This window comes from Pogona vitticeps, chromosome 10, assembly GCF_051106095.1.
Source record: "Pogona vitticeps strain Pit_001003342236 chromosome 10, PviZW2.1, whole genome shotgun sequence".
Taxonomy (NCBI): domain Eukaryota; kingdom Metazoa; phylum Chordata; class Lepidosauria; order Squamata; family Agamidae; genus Pogona; species Pogona vitticeps.
Genome location: NC_135792.1, coordinates 8,317,969 through 8,338,213, shown reverse-complemented (window position 1 = coordinate 8,338,213; position 20,245 = coordinate 8,317,969). Strand labels below are relative to the sequence as shown.

The 20,245-nt window shown below is 41.6% G+C and overlaps 1 long non-coding RNA gene across 3 annotated transcripts; it reads left to right on the top strand.

The window, feature by feature from the left end:
• Positions 1-276: 276 nt before the first annotated feature.
• LOC140702150 (uncharacterized) lies at positions 277-18,960 on the top strand. 3 transcript variants are annotated; one of them, XR_013538644.1, is made up of 3 exons: positions 277-416; positions 4,338-8,229; positions 10,901-18,960. It is a non-coding gene; the product is annotated as an uncharacterized LOC140702150 (long non-coding RNA). The 3 variants fall into 3 exon arrangements; XR_013538645.1 differs by lacking the exon at positions 277-416 and adding an exon at positions 427-4,013; XR_013538643.1 differs by lacking the exon at positions 277-416 and having other exon boundaries at positions 427-8,229.
• The last annotated feature ends 1,285 nt before the right edge of the window (positions 18,961-20,245 follow it).

Genomic DNA, 20,245 nt, shown 5'->3' with positions numbered 1-20,245 from the left:
CCAGAATGAGACAGAGAAAACAAGGAAGGTGGTGTTGAATTGATTTATGTTTGGGAAGCTTAAAGTTGGGTCAAGTCTAGATTCCGAATAAATCCACTGAGTCCCAGTGGGTCTGGGCTAACTCCATGTAATTTTGGACCTAAACCAGAACTTATATCCTACTGAAAATTCTGTTCTCTATGTCAACACGTTGCTCACTTCTTCAAGCGTTTTTGTGATGCCTCTGCAGAAACCATTACTGATCCTTGTTTGATCTTCTAATAAACATGGCGGAAACTGCAGGCTTCCTTACCGGTTTAAAACCAATCTTCACATGTGCTCATGTGTGCTACCAACATGCGCATTAATGGAAGAAGAAGACTAGAATTCAAGCAGTGGGGTCAATAGAGTAGACCCACTGAATCCATTGTTGAATGGTAAGTCAATTCCTTTGTCATTCTGTTCATTCGATGCATCTACTCTAGTTGGGACTAGCCTTTCGATTTAGTCTCAAGAGGCAAGGGGGAATACATTGCCGTTATTGAACAAATGTTGCCAGTGACCAGTTTTGAAATTACATGGAGAGTATGTGTGGAATTTTTTTATATGAAACTCACAACAATTACACCTGAGCCAGTTTGAAAGTAAGGAGACCTGTACATCAGTCTGTGGATGTTTGACCAAAATTACAGTGATGGAAAAATTGAATGAGTTAAGTGGTTGTTTGACCTCTCTGCTATACAGTAATGTGTGAGTGTACTTTCAAAATTACTGTGATGGACAAACTGAATGATTTAAGTTGTTATTTGAACTCTGTGTTTTGAAGTAGAGGAGTGTTTCCAGAGAGAAAGATCTTGACATAGCTAAGGAGAGGCCACCTCCAGAAGGATGGTTTAGGGCCAAAGGAAAAGGATTGCCAACAGCTTTCTTTGGAAATAGTCTGAACTCTCGTTCAACCCCATTAATAGGGAGGCCCCGTTTAACCTAATAAAGCCTTTAACAAAATAAATAATGGAATGAGCCAAAGCCGGCCTTTGAAAAGTTTGAGATCATCTCGTTTTTCTTTCTTGTGACCTCCCTTTAGTCCTCTAACTGGATTCCCTTTGGCTGGAGGTTCCTACGCTCAGCCTCAGAAGAGTCCCTCTCTCAGACCTACAAATAACTGAGATGGGGAACGTGTCAGACAATGGGAATAGCTCTCCATATTACTCATTTTCGCTTGTGGACTGTGAGAGCACACCAGACTGTCTGTAACTGCTCTGCTCCCAGGGACCATGAAAATGGAAAGAAAGACACCCCCCCAAATCTAGCTTTGCATAAGAATACTTGACTGACTTTTATGGGTGGTGTGTAAGATATAACATAATTAAGTTGTGCAATAATTTCTTTGAAAAGAATAAGCAAAGCACAAATGACTGCTTGGAAAGATAAGAGTTTATGTTTTTTTATCCTTGGACTATGTACCAAGGGCTTCCAACATCAGCTCAATTAGCTGTTAATTAGTAGTTCTGATTTTGCTCACCGCTCTCGTCATGAGTCTGACTGAACTTGGATACTACCAACTAGGAAATCTGTGTTTTTAAAAGAGCTTGAGGGATTTCTTGAGAAGGGAGCTCTACTCCATGAAACAGCCACTGTTCTTCAACAAAAAAGAAAGATGATGAAAGGCACTCATTTGCATAAAATGGTATATGCTGATTTATATGTACAGACACAGAATTAATAATAATCTTAGAACTGCAGAGTTGGAGGGAGCCCTATACATCATCAAGTCCCTGTCAAGGAGGCGCAGCAGAGAATCAAACTCCCAACATCTGGCTTATTATAAATTATGTTTGCATTTGAAAGAGAACTTGATAGCCTCTCACTGACAGGTGACCTATGTGCCTGCTGATTTGGGTGTCCAGCTAAGCAGAAAGGTAGCTTTGAGGCTGCTGATTTCTTTCAATGGGGGACTTAGAATGGACAGCCATTAAACAGAAAGTTGAAACATCCATTGAAATGAAGGACTGTCTTCCTGAAAGGAGGATGGCCATGCTAGTAGGACTCAAGTCCCAGAATAAGTCTACTGCTTTCTGTTCAGTACCGCATTTTGGGTGTTCTGTTGACCCCATGACTCCTCGGTTGTTCTTTTAGACTGGATATGACTTAAATGAGATGGTTGGACAATGTCAACCATCATGAATTTGACCCAACTCCAGGAGGCAGTGGAAGACAGGAGGGCCTGGCGTGCTCTGGTCCATGGGGTCACGAAAAGTTAGACATAACTTATCAACTAAACAGCAACAACATGACTTAGATTTTGTCCAGGAATGAAACATTCACAATTCAAGATGATATAAATGTTTCCATACTCAGAGCAGCCAACGGAAAAGTTGTTCTTCCTCAGGAATGCTGGGAGCATATAGGCAAGCATAACAGAAGCATTCCAAGATGTAAACATATAAAGGACGTTGGACACTTTAAAAACAATCATTGTGGCTTCTTTCAAGGCCATAAAAGTTTATTGACTAAATCTTAGCATGATGTTAATCAATACAAGGGTGGGGGCTCAGGATCTTCAAAGAGGGAAGCCTACCCTAAACATCACTTTTCAAAACTTTGCCCTGGCATGCATCCCATGCTTAATGGTCAGCCAAGGCCTAACCTACACATTACAGCCAGACATTTGGAGGTCATCATATGTTATCTCTACGGGACGTGGTGGTGCTGCGGGCTAAACCGCAGAAGCCTGTGCTGCAGGGTCAGAAGACCAGCAGTTGTAAGATCGAATCCATGCAACGGAGTGAGCTCCCGTCGCTTTGTCCCAGCTCCTTGCCAACCTAGCAGTTCAAAAGCATGTAAATGCAAGTAGATAAATAGGTACCATCTCGGTGGGAAGGTAAAACAGTGTTCCCTAGTCATGCTGGCCACGTGACAATGGAAACTGTCTTCGGACAGGCGCTGGCTCTATGACTTGAAAAGCGGGATGAGCGCCACCCCCTAGAGTCGGACACAACTGGACTAAAAATGTCAAGGGGAACCTTTACCTTTATATGTTATCTCTACACAAACATCTAGTTTTCAAACATGTGATGTGGGGATGGGGTAATCCTCCGTTAGAGGGGACAGTGCTCCATCTGAAGGGGGAGAATCATCTTCTTTTTGTAGATGTCCTTCCTTAGAGTAACTGTCTGGTCCAAGTCGGATTTAAAGGTCATGAATTTGTAAGAAGGAGATCAAGGCTTGAGCACTTGGCTGAAAACAATGAATGACATCGAACAGGGAGAAGTGCAAGGTTCTACACGTGGTGGGGGCGGATCAAGATGGGGGATACTTGGCTCATTAATACTACAAGTGAGACGGCTCTTGGAATTGTTCTAGATCACAAGCTGAATGTGAGCCAACAGTGCCATGCAGCCGTAAAAAAGGCAGATGATGCATCTGTTAAAAAAAGAGAGAAAAGATCAAATCTACAATGCCATAGAAGCACCCGTTCTTTGTTACTACAACTTTTTACTTTGGCTTTTTCAGCTCTGCTTTGCAATTCATGCATACCCATAGTTTGGGAGGCTACACATCATGTGTTAGCATACGGTGGCCTCCTTCAAACTCAACTTTACTTCTGTCTGTAACTCAGTTTCCAGAACCCCAGTACCACAGGATTTCTGGACGTTTAAGATTCCCAAATTTTAAACATAAGTAAGTAGTAAAATTCCCTTACTACTTTGGATGAATAAGATAAAGGCATAAAACCTGCAGGGGAAAACTCTTGAAAGTGCCTTAAAATGAACTTTAAAAGCAACTTTTGAAAGTAACTTCTGCTGGACCAGATAGGCAGGGTACAAATTAATTCAATCAATCAATCAATCAATCAATCAATCAATCAATCAATCAATCAATCAATCAATCAATCAATCAATCACAGTATTTTTTGTGTTACTTGTTGCATCTAAAATGTGATCATACAACAAATTAATGTTTGTTATAACTCCAGTAGGACCGCAGTATCAGCGGAGGGAATCAAGCCCCAGTGCAGATCCTGAAAACTACAGGTGTGCAAACACTATATATAGCATAGTCTCTTGTTCCCCCTCATGGTCACTTCTGGTAATACACCTTGGAAACACGTATTCCTAGGGGAGTTTTATTTAATATTTTCAGGCAGCAGTTAACTGAAACTGTGGGTATTGACCTTGCAGATATAGCAGTCCCACTGTACTGCAAACTAATGTAACTACTATTGTTACATAACTCATTATCCAACTAGTAACAAGGTACAAAGTAATTACATTCCTCGCACCCAGTTCTTTCAAAGATCTGGTTGTCATGGCCATGCTGGCTGGGAGCTAAGAACTCTCTGAAAATCTCTGTTTCAGATAGTGATCGCCACATGGAAATGATAGGATCCAAAAAAGGTTAGTGAATCATGTTCTCCGCCTTTCGTGGATGCCGTAGAGAGTCTCTCGTCCCTGTTCACAGCACTTTATATTCTGCAGATGATGGCTGGAAGAAGAAAATCAGCCTGACCCCCTAATCAAGGAGTTTGTCGTTCAATAAAAGGAATCACATAAATACAGAAGCCCATAAAGATGTCTCTGGGGAAAACATATAATTAGAAACAGCGTGCCAGGGTGGTAATTACTGGTGTGAAATCAAATCATTAGAGTCTAATTTTATAACGACAGCCATAACATATTTACCCAAACCAGATGGCTGAGCAATTGGTTGCTTTGTCTCAATCGTATCGTTTTTTAGAGGACCTGCGTTGTATTTCATCCGGAAGAGATTCCTGAGATGTTGCTTCACAGCCACAAAGATCCCACTCATGTCTGCTCGAACTCCCCTATTGCTAGCAAAGCCGTCATTAAAGTGAAGGCATGATATGAATGGCAAAATGCCATGGTAAATCTATCATTTCTCTGTATGTTAGGATGTGTGTAGATGGTACGATACAGCTCTGTATGCAGCACTCAGAACTTGGAAGACCTTCTCGTCTTGACTACAAGTCTTACAGTCAACCAGCTAATGTGACCATATTGGTTAGGCATAGTGAGTGTTGCCAATGAAAAAAAGAGGAACTTTCCCAAATTCTGGTATTACATCCATGGGTATTTATATGCATATGTTATATCTATGAATGTGTAGATGTGCATTTAAGGTCTGACGCACAGTTTTCTCCTGATTGTGTGAAAGCTAAATTGTGTGCCTACATTTTTGTTAATGTTCTTGCAAACTACAAATTGAATAAACATGTTAAAACCCCTTTGATTAATGCAGATTGTTTTTTCATCCACCATTTAACTTTTCTCATTCTTTCTTCCTTTCTTCGTATGTTTGGACATTATCACCACCCCCGCCACCACTGCTGTTTGAACATCATCACCACTATCATTATTGTCAGTCAAGTGGTAAACCTAGGTCTAATCTCAAATAGATTAAACCCCTTGAGATAAATGGGACTGTTTTGGTCAAAAGTAACAGAATTCCATTGCTTTCAATGGGCCTATTTTAGCTAGGACTAACACTGGATTCAGCTCCACAACATGACCCTTTTACGGAGCCATATAAACTCTTCTGGGCCAGGAAAACTCTGGTGTTGAATGCTGTGGTGAAGATGCCACGAATTAAGTATTTACCATTGCTTGGAATATAGATTTTATTTTCCCATATAAGCTATAGAGACAATTACATTTAAAGCCAAGATATCACTTTTCTCTCTGTAGGGAAAACAGGATGAATGAATAAGCAGCAAAATAATCTTATGCAATTCAGAGGATTAATAATTCCGAGAACAAAGACAGATTTATCTCATCAATGGAAACCATGTGTATTTCAGGAACACCAGGCAATTCAAGTTCACTGTTGAGCTGATGTGGTGGGTACAGTTATTTCAGAAATGGTCCAGATTTTAACATATTTTCCGTGTATGATATTCTGTCCACATAGCTTGATAAATAAACAAATACACTGAGGTGTTGAGACATGAGATTAATATGCGGCCATGGTTCTTTCTTAGAAATAACTTCCCTTGTGTAACGAAGCCAAACTTGGGGATTCTCAGATTAAACTTTAAAAAAAATGCACCTTAAATATGTACACTGCATATAGTTAGAACAGCTTGACACCACATTAAATCCATGGCTCATGGACCCTGGTATTTCTAGTCTGGTGAGTTTAAATTGATAAGAAATGAGATCCTAGATGGCACATCATACCAATGTTTAATACAGTGTTTAATGCGTTCCAAAAGGCTCCTTTACTCACCGTTCAGAGATGTTCCTCTACGGCCAGCAGCCATTTTCGCGCCCTCCCCTCGCTTAACAAGGGCACGAAAATGCTGCGCGTGGCCATTTTGGGGCTTCCGGCGGCCATTTTGAAGCCACGGAACAGCTGATCGGTGGGTCGCAAAGCGAAGGTCGGTAAGCGAACCGCTTACCGACCTTCGCTCTGCGATTTTCGCCCATTGGGGCCGTCGCTCTGCGATCACATTAGCGATTGAAAAAATGTCCCTGTAGAGTGAATTCATCGCTCTACGGGGCGCTCGTTGTGCGAGGCACCACTATAATGGTGTAATTCAAAATCTGACCCAAAGTGCCAATCAGCTGTGAGATCAACTTTTCACATGCGTAAGGAGAGCATTCAGCCATGTCAGCTCCCCACACACAGAAGGTGTCTAGAATGGTATGGTCCAGAAGCAGATTTACTGCCACATCTGATCCAGCACATCATATCCACCACATCTGATGTGTTGGTAAACCTAGTTTTTTTCTCCTTGGGCTGCATTCCGCAGTCCCACAGATAGTGCAAAGTCTAGCTTAGCATGTCATTAGAAGCAGAGTTCCCTTGAGAGATAAAAGCCATCTAGTTATCCCAGCACAGGCTTGCTCAATTGTATACATTGCAAATTAAATTGCTGTTGCTTTGTGGTTGGCCACCGCAAGGTAGTATCATTTGCAGGTCAGACTGCTTAGGCATAGAATTTTGAAGGAATTCCATGCTTGGACAGAAAATGTAAAGACAGGAAATACCCCTTTCTCTAGTGTGTTATTTGACCCTCAAATATGTAGAAGCAACATATTTGAGGGTCAAATCACACATTAGAAAAATGCATATTTCCTGTAATTACACTCTGCCTCTTTATGCACTTACTCCGCAGCTGATTTTAATTTTGGTTTATGTTTCATTTTGGACTTCTGGCTTGGTCTCATTTTTATATTCTGCTATCTTTGCTCCTTGTTTTATTACATTATTGTTACCTTTTATGTTTTAACAGACTAGGTGCCACTCATAGAGCTCCACTCAGCCAGTAGTTCAAAAGAGTCATTAAGTAAATAAAGTGCAAGAATACCAGGGTGGAGACTTAACAAGATGATTTAACCCTCAGCGATTTGTCAAACTGGGACCTTTCAATTCACGGTTTTCTGTGTTGACCATCCCATGGTATAATCATTAATAGACATGTCATGTTTAATTATTAAACACGATCAAACCTGGCCTTTATTGGGTGGTTGTTTTTCTGACACAGCGCTGTCATAAAACATATAGTTTCTGATGAGGCTTCGGTACAGAATGGGCTATAAATTAGCTGACAACAAAATTATGTTCTTGTTTTGTGTCGTTCTTGATTTATTTGCAGTACGACCGTGGCCAGGATTTGACAGAGGTGGTGTAGATTCTAATGGGGCGGGAAGCGGCGCCAACCAGCGATCGTGATGTATATTGTGGATGACTTCTTACAATGAGTTGCTCAACCTCAGAAATGTGACTCCTAGACAGCAAACTAATCCGAGGATTCAAAACAAATTTGTTTTGAGACGATTTATGAGAAGGGATTTTGAGGAAACGCTGTTTTCAGAACCTACGTAGCAAACAAGTTGTAGATTCTGGATAAGAAGATGTGATCGTGGCAGGTTACGTGTGGTAGCTCAATCTTTTGGAAAAACAGGGTTCAAGCTTTCCCTGAATTCTTTATAGTGGTGCCTTGCTTTAAGATTGCCCCGCATTACGATGAATCCACTATATGATGATCTTTTTTCGATCACAATTGTGATCGCAAAATGATGGTCTAAATGGGTGAATTTCACTTTGCGATGATCCGTTCCCTGCTTCGGGAACCGATTCTTTGCAAACCGATGTTTTCTAACAGCTGATCGGCAGCTTCAAAATGGCAGCTGGGTAATTAAAATGGCTCCTCGCTGTGTTTAGGGATGGATTCCTCACTATACAGGCAGCGAAAATGGCCACCGGATGGAGGATCTTCACTGGACGGTGAGTTTTTACCCCACTGGAACGCATTGAACGGGTTTCAGTGCGTTTCAATGGGTTTTTTTATTTCACTTTATGATGTTTTCGCTTAGCGGCGATTTTCCTGGAACGGATTATCGTCATTAAGCGAGGCACCACCGTACTTTTCTTCCCAAAATGGGGGTCCCTTCACCCACCAGTGATCCATTCATTAGTCAGCAGATTTCAATTGCATTTGCACACCTTATCACATCTACTTTAGTAAGAATATTCAAGACCATCAAGAGATGCTCAATGAGGTCAATGTCATTTTATTCTTTGAGATCTCAGGGCTGACACGTAAGACCAGATCCTAGTGATTTCAGATTGGGGGACTCCTTCCTAAGAGAAATCCTGATGGGTTCCAACTTGGGGCATTGTGAAGGGAACCAGGGCTGTTTCTCAGGTTGTGAAAATAGGCTTCAGAGGAATCCAGGTAAAATGAGCCCAGGATACAAATCATGTCTCTTCCAGCTCTGCAGTTTGAAGATGATGATGAGGCACAGTGGGGAACTGAAGTCCCAATCTCTGGTTCTGCAGCCAGATATCTAAACCACCAAGCTATCCAGCAGTTGTAAAACCTAGCTAATGGGTTAATGTGGCAACTGGGGATGTGCTTGTATTCAGCCTTATTCAGCTGAAACATTAGTTAAATCAGGGCTATTTATACATATCTGAAGTGACTATGGGCAGAGCAAAGGGACCAGGGACACTCATGGGGTGAAGCAATACTTCCTTTGCACTTGGAGGATTTAAAACATTTAAAAAAAAAAAGTAAGACACCGTGCAATTAAAAGTGGGAAAGGGTTATCAAAAGGATTGGCTGCTTACAAGGAGAACACTTGGAGTCAACTCCAAGGAGAAGAACCTTAAAAACCCCAAGACTTCTTCTGTATGGTCCTGTCTCTGAGAGAAGTCACCCAGTTGTGACAGCCATATACCAGTTTTTCTCACCGCAGTGGTAAGGCACAAAATGCACAAATACCAGCATGGACTTGGACAAGGTTGGGGTCAGATTGTCTCCAGAAGGGCAGGAGGCTCTTTGGGCAAAACCTATTATTCAGATGTGAACTAAACTGGAGCAGCATCATACACCCCTTCTGGCAACCTTGAGATGGGGCAAAAATATTTTTTGGATATCTCAGTAAGTGGAAATATGTGCCCAACAACCACAGGGGTTGACACCACTCCCACTAGGCTTTTGGGCTCATGGAGCCTCCTCTAAATGGCATGTGGAAAGCTTTTTCAAGCTAGTGTTGCTGGGATTTGTAGAAGGCTTGCCTCATCCTCTCAAGGAACTTATTTCTGGGCCATGCGCTGCTGCTTCTGTAGCCTCTGCAACAAGAAGCTCCATGAGTCTCAATGCTGGTCTTTTACTTGTCACGGAGATCATGATGGGCTCAAGTTCACTGACCCACTGGTTCTTTCTCCAGTCCTCTTCCCTCAACCTTGCTTTTCTGGCACACTGATGTTAGACAAACACAACCCCTTTGCATGGAACCAGTGAGTCCTAGCATCAGCTGGAAGTGAGAGAGGTCCCCAGATTTTGAAGCCACCTCATATACAACGACCCAATTTTATTTTCCTCCAGTGCCAGAGATGTATCTTCACATGTAGAAGCCCGGAGAAAAAATATATAGAGCAAAGACCATCAACTTAGATGAGAATTAAGCCAGAACTTACGCAGGTCTGTGTAGGTGGTGTCTTAAAGGTCTTCTATTTTCTTGTCCATCGCGTTTATGACATTGCGAACTTGCAAACCCAAAAAGGGTCATGGAAAAATAGATAGAGGGTACATTTGGCCATGTGCAGAGAAAGATACTCAGCAAAAATGAAAAAGAGGTCCGAGGGGCATGTGATAGGAAGGAAGTCCTGGAAGTAGAGGCTTTCAGAAAGCCCTTTCCTCTTTTCTCAGCTCTTGAGCTTGCAGGAGCTTTTTCTAAATGGACCTCTCTTTTTTGCTATGTCCTTCAGCCCACATCTACAAGAAAGGGTATAGTGAGTGCTATTCATAGAGATATCCATTACTATAGCAGAAAGGGGGGAGATGTCATCGAAAACCTTCATTCTCTAAAAATACACCACACTGCAGGAGAACATTTGGTTCCTGCATGGCAATATTTGCACAGTCTGATTACAGGGATGAGCTGTCTCAAGGTTGCCTTATTAGAAAAGATAAGGGGAGGAAGGCACCTTACAAAAGATGGTCTGCTGAGCCTGAAGCATGTTTGCTTTATCCATCCACAGCAGATTCCCCTTTTAACCTTTTTTCAGGGAATTCTCCAAAAGCCCAATTCACTCTTGTTGATCATGTTGGCAATTTCTTTGAATTTGCCCAGAACGAGAGCAGCAAAATTCCTGTAGCTGTGTAAGCCAGCTGCTTGTGTGAACTGAGTCTTTGGGCTTTTTCATAAATGAAGGCAGATCTGGATCGCTTTACGATCACTTCGTTTAACGACGAAATTGCATTATGATGAACTTTTTGCAATCGCTTTTGTGATCACAAAATGATGTTTTCTATGGGGGAATTTCGCTTTGCGGTGATTGGTTCCCTGCTTCAGGAACCGATTGTTCGCAAAACGACGATTTTCCAACAGCTGATCAGCGGTTTCAAAATGGCCACTGGGTAAATAAAATGGCTCCCCACTGTGTTTAGGAACAGATTCCTCGCAAGACAGGCAACAAAAATGGCCACCCTATGGAGGATCTTCACTGGACGGTAAGTTTTAAGCCCATCAGAACGCATCAAACAGGTTTTAATACGTTTCTATGGGCTTTTTAATTTCACTTTACGATGTTTTCATTCTACAGCGATTTCGCTGGAACGAATTAACATCGTAATACGAGGCACCACTGTATCTATTCCAATTGTATTTTAATTATTTTATCTTTTTATTGTATTGTTGTAAGCTGCCCAGAGACCTCTGGGTAGAGTGGGTGGCATATGAGTCAAATAAATAAATAAATAAATAAATAAATAAATAAATAAATAAATAAATAAATAAAGAAAGAAAGAAAGAAAGAAAGAAAGAAGGAAAGAAGGAAAGAAAGAAAGAAAGAAAAAGAAAGCTCATGGAAGCATCTTTTTTTGAGTAGGGAATCATCTTTTTTTGTGTGTTGCTCCACTGGCACCCTTTAAAAAGACTCAGTGCTGGTACAGAGCTTTTCGGGTGTGTTTAGGAAAGCTAGATAGACAAAGAGAGAAAGAGGATAAACATTGCCAGTTAGCACCTTGTTAGCACCTTAAGGCAGCTTTTGCTGTTGGATGTCTGTGTAATTGGAGCGCTTTGCCTTTGCCCTGCTGCCTCCTGCAAACTATTGTCTGGACAGCTCCAGCTATTCACCTGGGGAAACTCAGTTCGATACGCTGTGAATACACAGTGAATCAAGCCATGTTTTCTCCCTTGTATAGTTTCACTCTTATTTAGAAAAAACAAAACAGGTAGACAGTAAAGGTATGAGGGAGGGGACTATTTGCTTGCTTTGAAATGCACCAGTTGTGTCTTTTAAACAAATAACTGAGTATTACTAATGATGGCTTGTTCATATGAAGAGGTTGTCAGCTGTGGAAAATGGAACAAATTAACTTTCCACTGCTGCAGAAAGCAGGATCAAACCAATGATCTCAAATTACGAGGACTTCCTGGTGCTACAGATTATCTGACAGTAGAGTGGACTGGTCTAGAAGGTAGTAGATCAATAGTTCCCAACCATGGGCCTCCTGATGTTCTTGCACTACAACACCCATAAATCCTGCACAGCACAGCTAGTGGTGGAGGCTTCTGGGAGTTTCAGTCCAAGAATATCTGGGGACACAAGGCTGGGGACTCCTGTAGTAGATCCTCCTGTGTTAGAGGTTTTTAAATTGAGGTTGGGGAAGCTCTAGCTTCAGATTCCAGGGCTGGCACAAGGCAAATCACATGACCTTCGCCATTTCTTCCAGCTCTAGAATAACTAATTTACCCCACTTATTTTAATGGGCCTACTCTAAGCATGATTGCAAAGGCATCCATTCCACTGGGAATTTTAAAAGAAAATTAATTCACCAGCCATCCCTTAAGCCCAATGTACATCTCCACCGACATAATTTTCTCATTAACATGCTAAAGGAGAAGCCCTTTCTAAAACATGTGCTTCTGAGGAAGATGATAATCATAACCATATAACAGGTGGCTGGATGAGGCCAGTGGGAAGGAGATTAAGAATCCCTCCAAAAATTATTTTCCTTTGCCAGAAAGGTAGAGGACTCTTCAGAAGCATCTGGAAGGGATTTACTCTTTTCTAAGCTTCCATTGTTGCTCCTGAAACTGTTGTAACCATATCCACTTCTAAAGTGGTTCAGAAAAAACTCCAGGCATAATAATGAAAAAGAATTGTTCCCATGGTAACCACTTTGCATGATGAGACCCCCGGAACCGAGGGGATTTTGGCAAGGAACGGTTCCTTTGAAACCGTATGCTTTTGGCTGTGGGAGAAACGGCTTGTTCTAATAGCACTTTCCATGAGACCACAAGAATATGACCGTTCATTTGTATATTTTCAAGAGAAAGGCATTTTGTTGAGTAATGCCATTCACTAACAAACTCCTACAGTTTGTAGGAATGTAATTTGGCAAGCTGCTGATGCTCAGGAAAAAGGAAATTCTTCCATTAACTATTGGGTCACTTGGGAAGGTAGGAATGATTGCACTGGGTTTTGTAGTTGAACGGCCTCAGTGGACGTTTATAGTGGCCAGAAGATGAATCAATTGTGAATTCAGCCAGTGGGTGGAAGATGTTGTGAGTTGCTTCACCCTAGGTGGTGAAGCAACTCAACAGCATCTTAAAAAGCAGAGACATCACCTTGCCAACAAAAGTCCGAATAGTCAAAGCTATGGTTTTTCCTTGTAGTGATGTACGGAAGTGAGAGCTGGACCATAAAGAAAGCTGACTGCTGAAGAATTGATGCTTTTGAATTGTGGTGCTGGAGGAGACTCTTGAGAGTCCCCTGAACTGCAAGGAGAACAAACCTATCCATTCTAAAGGAAATCAACACTGAGTGCTCACTGGAAGGACGGATCCTGAAGCTGAGGCTCCAATACTTTGACCATCTCATGAGAAGAGAAGACTCCCTGGAAAAGACCCTGATGTTGGGAAAGTATGAAGGCAAGAGGAGAAGGGGATGACAGAGGACAAGATGGATGGACAGTGTCATCGAAGCTCCCAACATGAATTTGACCCAACTCTGGGAGGCAGTGGAAGACAGGAGGGCCTGGCGTGTTCTGGTCCCTGGGGTCATGAAGAGATGGACATGACTAAGCAACTAAACAACAACAAGGTGTTGGGACAATAGAAAGATTTAGACTGAAGGTGGAGAACCTCTTTCAGCCCAAGCCTGAGCTCATGGCTGGAGTGTTCATTCTCCATAAAAAAAGGGTACCCAGTTCTATTATCAGTATTTCCTCCACTATCTCTATGATGTCCTTCTTTTCTCACTTTGTACAGCATTTATGACTTTCTGCCCATTTTCAAATTCCCTCAAAGGGTACAGCTATGAGTCCAGGAGATCCAAATCTGACCTCCTATCTGATTTCATCTTTTCTTGTGGCTGCTGAAATTACATGCATCAAAATTAAGATAAAAAGGAATTTAACAAAATACACTTCGTTGCCGGCAGGACAACCAAGCGGATAATAATTGTGCTATCGAATTGATTCTTACTTATGGTGACCTTTCCACGGGGTTTTCTAGGCACAGAGTACTCAGAAGTGGGTTCCTATTCCCATATCCCAAGGTCACTGTGGGATCATGCAGCTTCCCCAGAGCCTCACAGGCTGTTTCTTCTCTCAAAAGATACCGTGAGATATTGAACTCCCAACTTTTGTCTGTGTACCCAGGTACCCAACTCTCTCAGCGATCCAGCCAGCATCTTTCTGTTCACACCCCCTCCAGGTGCACATCCAAAGGCCAAATACATACATCAAAACCATGCAGTCAAAGTCTTCTTCAATAGAATTGTTCTACAGCAAAGACTGGGAAGCAGTAGAATCTTGGAATACGTGTCATTGTTTCTACTGGCATTTTAATTGTATGTATGATATTTTTTTTCTATACCCTTAAGGAAACAATGTAGGTGTTTATGGAGGGGGCAAAAGGGATACGTCTTCCTAGAATCCTCAGTATGTTTGTTATTTTAATATACAGAGGTTGGGAGTTCAATACCCCAACTGTGCCTCCTTGAAAGAGGCTGGGCTTACCATTATGCAGCTTTGCCCACACCGTGAAAATTCATGTGGATGCTCTTGGAAGATCATGTGATGATTTTTAATGTGACAACAGGTCTTGGGAAAGTACTATTTGAACCACAGAAGTTCTGTATGTTTCCATCATAAAATAGGGTTCAATAGTTTCCATCATCATCATCATCATCATCATCATCATCATCATCATCATCATCATCATCATCATCATCATCATCATCATCAATAATTCCTTCCTTCCTTCCTTCCTTCCTTCCTTCCTTCCTTCCTTCATTCATTCATTCCTTCATTCATTCATTCATTCATTCATTCATTCATTCATTCATTCATTCATTCATTCATTCATTCATTCAACTTATATGCTGCCCACACTACCCAAAGGTCTCTGGGCGGCTTATAGCAATCTGTGTAGAACACTGCCAGAGAGTAAAGATATGCCATTATCTGGGTGTCCTGCTGTGGTGAAGTTCAACATCAAGCAGATTTTTCATGTACTGGAAGCCTTCAGCAATCCAACTTCCAACCTCAAATGGTACCATCCAGGAAGCATTCTCCCACCTGACTGTGCAGGGACCCTGACTCCTGGCTTCAAAGCTCATTTGGGGAGGATGCAAGTTATGCTTCACCACATCTGGAGGGCACATCTGGAGAAGGAAGTAGGTCAGGTGATATATCATGAGAAGTAAAGGCCACTGGCACGTTTGTCCCACAGTTAAATGTAGGAAAAACATCCACAGAAGTCATAATTTCTTTATTGAATTAGCATTACAAAGAGGGAAGAGATAAGAGTACAAAAGAGGAGGAAGACAGTATTAACAACATGAGCTTTCAAGAGTTTGTGGTGGGTTTTCTTCATCTTTTGGGGTATCTGCACCTTTTACTCTGTGCACTTGGCACTCCCTCAACTTCTGGATCAACAATGAAAGGCTCCCAATATCATGAAGCATTATCCTTCCTTGCCTGGAAGATAATTTCTTTGAAAATCACAGTGGAAGAGAGATTATATGGAGCTAAGAACAGGAACGGTAGTAGTTAATTGTACGGAGATAGCTCTCTCTCTCTCTCTCTCTCTTCTCCTCAAACTTCCCTGCTCTCAATCAGGAAGCCATCTGTAAGACGGATTAGTTTTCTTCTTTCCCCAGCTGGGGAAATTGCCAGCCTGCAATTAGAAACAGGAGGGCTTGTGAGTCGCTGTGTCAGAGATAAGAAGACCATTTGTATAGATCTGTGCACCACAGACCTTGCCAAAAGAGCTTCAATCCAAACGCATTCAAAAGGATGCTCCTTGGGGCTCTTCCTTCATCTCTGGAGGCCCACGGAGGGAGCGGAGGGATTGTTTAGGCACTCCTTTTCCAGCCTCACTCACACACACCCCACACTCTGTGTCTCCAGATTAATTTTTGGAACAGCTGGACATTTATAACAGGAGATGAATGAACTACTGCCAAGGAACAAATTTCTGGAAAGAGGAAAGGTAGCTTAGTTCCCATCAGTACCCAAAATAAATAGCCATCTTGAAAATGGGCCATAAAAGATAGATCTTTCCTCTGCAACAGGATGGATGGATGGATGGATGGATGGATGGATGGATGGATGGATGGATGGATGGATGGATGGATGGATGGATGGATGGATGGATGGATGGATGGATGGATGGATGGATGGATGGATATAGATCTGCCTTCAAACAATTTTAGGTCCTATTAGTCACGTGATGATTATCAGTTTTCCATCTGAAGACTCTACATTACAGACCACCACCCCCCCAAAAAAAGTGAAATCCATATTGTAGGGGGAATTAGGCCATCGGAACCATGCTTCATTACAGGATGGAAGTCATGAATGCTGAAAGACAGACATGAAGATGACGGCAGAAATTCTTCACCCTACTAGTTTAACTTTCTTTGTTTTCTGATTGGTCAGTGGAAAGAAATCATGGGCTTTGTTTGCAAGCGTGACTGCCCAGCCACAAAGGTTTGCCAGGATCTCGTCTCTGGAACGCTGGTGGATTTCTACTGTTAATGACCGGTTATTTGTAAAGTATAATTTGTCTGTCAGTTCAGCCCACTTAAATAATGGTTCCTGCCCAACCCCTGACTTGTCAGTTCTAGGAAAAAAAGAAAACCACGAAAGATATTAAACAATGTCAAATAGGCAGCATTTTTGAGTTGTTTTTCTCAGCCAGTTTTAGACTCTTAGGAATTACAGATGCTTAATTTTCATGAATTGTTATGCAAAACATTCCAAAATACTCAGACTAATGAGCAGAGATCGTTGATTAGTTAACCAACTCCTCTCTCTCTCTTAATCTCTCTGGTATTTTTTAAACTTATTTTTAAATAGTTTTAATTCTGTGTTTCTTTATAATTAATAAATAATTTAGGACCTAAATTACTGGATTCAATATTGATGTGATTTGTATTTTCCTCCCAACCATACGACATTCTCCTTGTCTCAGTACAGCGACAAAATCGTCAACATTCCATGCTGGGGTTTTTTGGCCCATCCTGAAGTCACCGTTTAGCACAAGTTGATCGGCTGAAATTCTGTTGCTTTCATGTATGCCATATGACGCCATCAGCCCCACAACGTAAATAAAAGCAGTGGGAGAAAGGCAGGATGTAAGTCAAAGAGATAACTAGGGGAAATTATACAAGATTACCCATCTAGAATTTTGCAGATCAAAATAATGCCATCCAATGTTATAGCTGGTCAATGATTATGCTTCCGTCAAATAATGTTCTTAGTGTTCGTTTTCTGTTAGACTCATATTAACCCCTACTTCCAGGTTCCTGAGCCTTCTAGAAAAAAATCATCATCTTCTTCTTAGAACTGCCGACCTGGAAGAGAGCCTATGGATCATGAGTCCAACCTTTGTCAAGAAGGCCCAATGAGGAATCGAACTCCCAGCCTCTGGTTCTCCAGCCACTAAGCTGTGGGCTAAACCGCAGAAGCCTGTGCTGCAGGTTCAGAAGACCAAGCAGTCGTAAGATCAAATCCACGCGACGAAGTGAGCTCCCGTCGCCTGTCCCAGCTCCCGCCAACCTAGTGGTTCGAAAGCATGCAAATGCGAGTAGATAAATAGGTACCATCTCGGTGGGAAGGTAAACAGCGTTCCGTGTCTAAATCACACTGGCCATGTGACCACGGAAAAATTGTCTTCGGACAAACGCTGGCTTTATGGCTTGAAGAGCGGGATGAGCGCCGCCCCCTAAAGTCGGACACGACTGGACAAAAATTACCTTTACCTTTACTACATTTCAGTTGCCTGAGAATATCATCAGCTGTGGAAATGTACTTGATGACCACACAGGAAGTTATTTCTTCCCCTGAGTTAATCACCTCTGGTTCTTGATCTTTTTGGAATATTTTTGGAAAGGAGGCGAGGACTCATCTTTAGCTTACCTTTCACACTGTTTGGATGGTCGTTGGTTATTGTGATGGTTGTATTTCTTATTACGATGGCATTATTATTCTTATTTGTTTTTAATGGTGTACATTAGCTGTCTTGAAAGCCAAGGGTCTCTGAATGAGGATTTCCATCTTTGGTCAAAGCTCCCTGGTTGTTTCATGAAAGCGTTCATGAATAAGAGAAATATGAGTGCTGCCATCTGTTGGGCATCACCGGGACATTGCCAGAGATGTGAGAATAAATCAAGAGCTGGAAATGTGCTTAATCATCTCTGATGTTTCCTACAACCCATTGCAGCAGGTTGTTTTATGGGCTACTCTGAATTGATAGGCATCACACCAAGCATGCAGCAAGTTCACACATTCTTAACAATAGAGATAATGAAAGACTTTTGGAAAAATAGAGGGGACGTTTGAGGAAAGAAAGTCCAGGCTACCAATTACCCAAGGGGATGAGAAGTCATAATGAGACCGGATCTTCACTTATTTTCCAATGTCATCTGTGAAGTTTTCCTGCTGCTCCGGTCTGCAGCCATGTAGCCACTCAACACATACTATTCTTTTAGAACATTTGCTTGGTCTTTGTTGAACTTGGGCTACACTGTGCATTTTGACCTTAAAACAAATTAAAGAGAGCACCATTTTCAGAAACACCCTCATCTACACAGGCCTGTGCTGCTCCTGGATTGTGGAATGCACTCCCTTGGCCGTTTCAGTGCTTCCTCACTCTTGTTGCTTTTAGAAAAGATGTGGAAACACATCATTTTATTCTTTCTCTCTCTTTTTCCCAAATTATTCTGATTGAATAATGCAGTGGTTTTAATGGTGATGCTGTTTCATATGTTTTCGCTGATGTTTGATGGAAGCAAGGAGTACTTTTGTTTTTAATGGAAAGGTGGTATAAAAATGGAATGGAATGGAATAAACATAGTTTATTTTTACTGGCTTTTTAGAAAGCTCTTATTCTTGTTAAGGAAGGATTCTGGAAAGGCAAATGTGCTTTGGAGGGAAAGAAATCTGAGTGTTACTTGACAACTCAATAAAATTCACCTGATCTTCATTACCAAGACACATTTCCCCTTTCTTTCATTAACAGATTGTTACTTTAAAAGTACTGGAGCTTTCTTTGAAGCCTTACATGCTATCTGTGTTGTTTGTGTGACTGGGAGCAGGGGACTGGAGTGATTACCTGTCCAGCACCAACTGATTGTTCCTTCCAGCTTTGAATTCAAAAACAGCTCTCCCTCTCTGCCGAGTGCTTTTTCCCTCTCTTTCCTTGGCTGCCGACAGTTGTTTGTTTGCTGTTGATTTGTTCAGTTGAACACTAAGTATTACTGCAGCAAAGAAATCAATATACACCCGTTTGTAATTTCAAGCCAATTTACTTAAAGAAATGATTCTTTATTCTTTCTCCTACAAATGTTTCAGAATGAATTATTCAGAATTTAAATGCCTGTTAATGGGAAAGAAGTGTACTCTGGAGACGTTGCTTCTCTTCTCTGTGGATCTCTGTGCTTCTACTGCATAGCAAAAGGAAACTTAACCAGAAATCCAAAACTTCAACAAAAAGAGCATCAGTGCATTGATTGAGAACATTGGTTAAAAATATAATAATTCCTTCCATCTACCTCTATTGCCATTCATACTGGCCTATTAACTCATTAAAGCTTATTGGTAACTATAAAGAAGGCTGACCGCTGAAGAATTGATGCTTTTGAACTGTGGTGCTGGAGAGTCCCCTGGACTGCAAGGAGAACAAACTTATCCATTTTGCAGGAAATCAATCCTGAGTGCTCACTGGAAGGACAGATCCTGAAGCTGAGGCTCCAATACTTAAGCCATCTCATAAAAAGAGGAGACTCCCTGGAAAAGACCCTGATGTTGGGATAGTGCGAAGGCAAGAGGAGAAGGGGACAACAGAGGACGAGATGGTTGGACAGTGTCATTGAAGCAACCGACATGAATTTGACCCAGGAGGGCCTGGCATGCTGTGATCCATGGGACCACGAAGAGTCTGACACAACTTAACGACTAAATAACAAACAACATCAGAACCAAAAAAAGAGGAGAACATAGAAGCTTAGAACTTAGTTTGTGAAGTATTGTTCTGGTTAAGTTCAGTTTCCAAATACCTATGGAAAAAAGTAATTGAGGGCTGGAGTATCTTTCCACCCTATTTTCATAGTATGAGTTGATTACACCAGCGCATCTAAGAATGTTTAAAAGACAGATGTAAGAACCCTGGGAAGTGCTTTGTCTCAGAACTCATTACATTTCCAGACTCTAAAACAATTAGCCTGTTCCTTAGACAGTCAAATTGTGTATCCACACTGAAACAAAGTTACAGCAACT